Here is a 5,093-nt window from a genome sequence, read left to right on the forward strand (position 1 = left end):
TCCCTCTGCAGCTTCCCTGGAGTCCCTTCAGATCCTGGAAGGTGTTCTGAGGTCTCCACACAACCTTCTCTTCTCCAGGCTGAACAGCCCCAACTCCCTCAGCCTGTCCTCATAGGGGAGATGCTCCAGTCCTCTTAGCAACTTTGTGGCCTCCTCTGGACTTGCTCCAACAGTTCCATGTCCTTCTTATGCTGAGGACACCAGAACTGTGTGCAGTATTCCAGGTGGGTCTCAGGAGAGCAGAGTAGAGGAGGAGAATCACCTCTATGGACCTGCTGCCCACACTCCTGTGGATGCAGCCCAGGCCTGGGTTGGTTTCTGGGCTGCTAGTGCACACTGCCAGCTGATGGTGAACTTCTCCCTGTTGGTCTCAAGTACCTCCCCACCCAACCTGTAGGTGTGCCTGGGATTGCCATGGCCCAGATGTAGGACCTTGCATCTTCGAGGACCTTCAAGCACCACACCTAACAAAGCTACAGTATTACTGAACAGATCTGCTCAAATGAGTTCACACCAGTTATGAATATGACAGATAACAGCTCTAAATACATCAGAGGAAAACAAGACTTTAACTTGGAACAAAATGTATCTGCAATGTGTTTCTGCTCATACTTCAAATTTCCAGCTTGTATATTCTAGGAAAGGTTTATGTTCTTCAGTAGCAAACCAGATGCCAGGCAGACACTCAGCTGAATCAAAGCAGGAGAGATCACTCATAGATACATCTGTCATGAGCAAGTACTCGTTTTCCTAAAGGCACACTGGTTCTTGCTGCCTGCTCACTGCCAAAGCCTACAAACATTAAGTGAAAATACAGCAAGGAAAATTAATGATTAGACTTACTAGATACTTTAAAAAGGTTAAGCCTGGGCAGTAATTTCTTCAGCAAATGAACAGCAGAAAAACCACTAGGATTTCTTTGGTTAAACTTTAAGGGAAATTAGTTTATCCAGTGCTGTATTTTTAAGGCAGGCACTTTATACCATAGTTCTCATTCCCTAACTGGTTAGCTACAGGTAGGGATTCAGTTTTAAATGTGAAAGAGTTTAGCTACATGAAATAACAGTGGATTTCACAGTCTTGCTGACTTTGCTCTTTTAGGCTTTGACTGTGGTCTTGATGCAAACATGTGCTTGGGCTACCCTTCAGCAGTGAAGCTTGCACTACAAGGGAGGCATGCCAGGCACCAAGCACAGCTTTCACCACAGAATCATCAGCCCTGAACAGCTGATTCGTATCATCTTGTCAGTTTGTCCTACCCTAAAAGTGACAGAGAACAGGATGAGAGGCCAGGAAATCAAAGTGTGAGGATGCTGAGAGAAATAGGAGTTGGGAGTGCACTGTGCCCAGAGAAGAAAAGGCTGTACAAAACTACTGGGACTGGAGAAATGAGCAGGATATGACTACACATGGTCAGAGCCACTGCTAGGGCATTTGGGACTTACAGACTGAAGCACCTTGGTGCATATTACTATGCTGGGCTAAATCCAGACTTTTTTTTGCACTGAAGCTTTTCTTTCAGCAGTCAAAACCTGGCATAAGATTACCTGCTAGACTGTAGCAGGTGTGAGGGGCATGGAACCAACAGCTGCAGCTCAGCAGCCCTTTGGGTCTGCCTCCACTCCTCAGATGCAAATCTTTCACTGTCAAGTTGAGAACAGTGAAAGCTACTTCTTCTCCACCACTGCTCCCATGGACAAAAGATTTGCATTTCTGACTGCACACTACACACACACTGCCACAAAGCCTGTTTTTATCAAATTCAGATCTAGCTGTGGCCTTCACAGCAACACAGGAACACACAGGCTGTGCTTCCCTTGTGAGTGGAGTGCAGTTCTAGGTCAGCAGCATCTCATCTGGGACAAGGATGCTAAGCATCTCAGTCATTCACCATACACAACATTCAGGTTCAAAATTCTCTTACATACTTGGGAAAAGGCAGAAAATTTAAATAGGTGTTTTTTTAAATTGCTATTTTTCACACTAGAGGAAAGCCTGAATCCCACAGTCCTTTGGTGATCAAGAGGGAAGTTCTAGACCAAAACAAGTTTCCCTTTTCCTGAGGAAGAGCTGAGCTGTGCCTCAAAGCCATCCTGTGTCAGCTTGGCAGCCTGGGGTTGGATGACATCTGATGAACTACAGAACACTCAAACCAACCCTCACAGCCTAGGTCTCTTTGCACACACGCAAGAAGAGGCCCTGGCACCTGTTCTGGGGAGACATGCTGCCTCACACACTTCAGTAAGAGTGAATAATTTTTGTTGAATCTCCTTTAGCAACAACAGACTTGGAAGGATAAGAAATTCAGTCAAGAAAGAGGTCACACAGCCAAGCAAACTAACCTTTAGAGAAAACAAAAGCAAACATCCATCTGTCATTTTCAGTTCAGAACTGAGTGACAGCTTAATGTATCACAGAAGATGCTTTTGTAAGCAGCAAACAGCTTTTTATTTGGCTGCACTGGATTTTCAGCTTTTCTTGGGTTTGGGTGGCTGCCTTTCCTACCTTCTTGAGCATACAGACACTGTTCTCATCTCACCCTGTTAGCACATGTGTGCACTCAGATGACAAGCAACAGCAATGCATTAATTAACTGTAAAGCCACCCATGAATCAACTTGCTTTGCTGCTGCTTGAGGTACACTCACAGTCAAATCCACAACCAAACGAGCAACTGTTAGGTTCTGTCTCCTCTCTCTGCTGTACTAACACAGAACTAAGCACACTGCTGCACTGCAAGAAATTCAGATGCTGCATTTACTGAGTGGCTGCTTGTCTCAGTCCTGAACAGGCCAACCAGCATTGCCTCTCCAGATCATCTCTAATCAACTTCAACACATGTGACAACACAGTAAAAACAAAACAACTTTTTCCCAACTCAGATTCCCTGCCAGAGGCTCTCTGCTTCTGGCAACACTTTCCCAATCCTGCTTTGGGACCATCTGCCTGGAAGGTTTGTTGTTTCTTGCAGTATAATTACTCTGAACTAACTTTTCCAGCATTTATAGGAGTCCACATAAAGGCTCCCGTGAGTCCCTACCAGCTTGCTCAGCTTTAATTGCCTCCACCAAGGCATCTGTAGACAGACTCCAGCTCAGCTCTGGTATCTCAGGTCTCTGAGCCATGGCAGCAGCTGATCCACATCATTAAAGCCATGAATGACTACAGAAATTGCTTCCTCTCTTTACACCAAGTTTCTCTCTTCTCTCCAAGTACTTCTGTGGAGTGACTAGTTTCCCTACTGGCAGACAAGCACAGTCTAAAATCAGTTATGTATTAGCCTGAACTTTAACCTGTGAGTTGCAAAATGAAAGGGCTTATAAACATGTGCACTGAGCAGATATAACCTCGTTAAAGCCAGACAATTACTCAGCTCTTGGCTTTGCAGTAACACACATCTGAAGGTGGACTCAGACTAAAAGAAGAACATGGAGTGATCCAGAGAATGTCTTTGATCTGAAAACAGGCTACTAGAGCAACAGATAAAGCTTTTCTCTTGATGGCTGAGACTCTGTTACATGCACTGCTAGGAATTCATTTACTCCATCATTCTGAAATGCTCACTAGAAACTGGAACAGCAGTGCCTACTTAGCAAACATTTCTGTTTCCTACAAGGGATTTTGCTGATATATGGAAAACTGTTCAGTCTGTGTTAATTTTGCCACTGCTGCCACGATGTTCTACCACTAGGAACTCAAGTCCCAGACAGGGTACTGAGAGCAGTCTCATGTCACAGAAAAGTCAGTCTCACTTGAAAGTAGTCTCACATTAAAGGCTCACACCCTTGCTGCACTGTAAGGACAAACAGCTCAAGGCTTCATCCAACCTGGCCTTGAACACTGCCAGGGTTGGGGCAGCCACAGCCTCCCTGGGCAACCTGGGACAGTGTCTCACCACCCTCACAGGGAAAAACATCTTCCTAAGAGCTAATCTGAATTCCCTCTTTCAATGTGTACCCATTGCCCCTTGTCCTGTCACTGCAGCTCCTAACACAGAGTCCCTCTGCAGCTTCCCTGGAGCCCCTTCAGATCCTGGAAGTTGCTCTGAGGTCTCCACACAGTCTTCTCTTCTCCAGGCTGAACAGCCCCAACTCCCTCAGCCTGTCCTCACAGAGGAGATGCTCCAGTCCTCTTAGCAACTTCCTGTACAAAGTACAGGGGGAGAATCACCTCTATGTACTTGCTGCCCACACTCCTGTGGCTCAGTCCAGGCCTGCATTGGTTTCTGGGCTGAGCTCACATTGCAGCTCATGGGGAGTTTCTCATCCATCATCACCCCCAGGTCTCTCTCCTCATTGCTGCTCTCAATGACATCCCCACCCAACCTGTAGCTGTGCCTGGGATTGCCCTGACCCAGATCTAGGACCTTACACTTCAGTGCTTTGATGTCCTTACACTGAGGCACTGAAAACTGCAGTGCTCAAGGTGTGAGTAGATCAGTGCAGTGTAGAGTGGGACAGGGAAAGCCCCTTCCTCCTGCTGGACAGAGGAGATTATCTGTTAGCTTTGCTGTTAACTACTGAAACACAACTACATTTCTGCATTTAAAGCAACATTCAAGTGCACGTTAAAACTTGTCCATTCACTCCCCAAAACACAAATAAGTGGAAAAAATGGAACTCAGAGGTGCTGTGTAGGGTTGGCAATGGAAACAACCTCAAATGTAAGCATCACTTTCACAAGAGCCAGAGAGATGAGAGTGACAGATGCTGAAAGACACCTTATCAGAAAGAACTCCCTGGACAATTAGCAGCACTATATTCCAGCTAATAAGGAATCTGGCTCCTCATGTTCCAAGCAATGTGATACTCATAACTGGAGTTTCCTTGCTGGAGATAGGTGAATTTGTTTTGACCATGCAGGTGAGAGAAGTTATTCCTCAGGTATTATCACTTCAGCTAGAGGCCTGGAAACCTTTATTCATGGGATGCCCCTGCACAAGAAGCACTGGGAACCTACTGCCCAGCAATGGTGCACTGGAAGCTTCTCCCTGTGCCATCAGTGAGCTGACACCACAAAATGCCATTTCTTACAATCAGCACTGAATGCAGCTCATCAGATTTTTCCAGCCAGTTCATCTGATTGGATTTTTTT

The sequence above is a fragment of the Acanthisitta chloris genome, unplaced genomic scaffold (assembly GCF_000695815.1).
Source record: "Acanthisitta chloris isolate BGI_N310 unplaced genomic scaffold, ASM69581v1 scaffold30871, whole genome shotgun sequence".
In the NCBI taxonomy this organism is placed as follows: Eukaryota; Metazoa; Chordata; class Aves; order Passeriformes; family Acanthisittidae; genus Acanthisitta; species Acanthisitta chloris.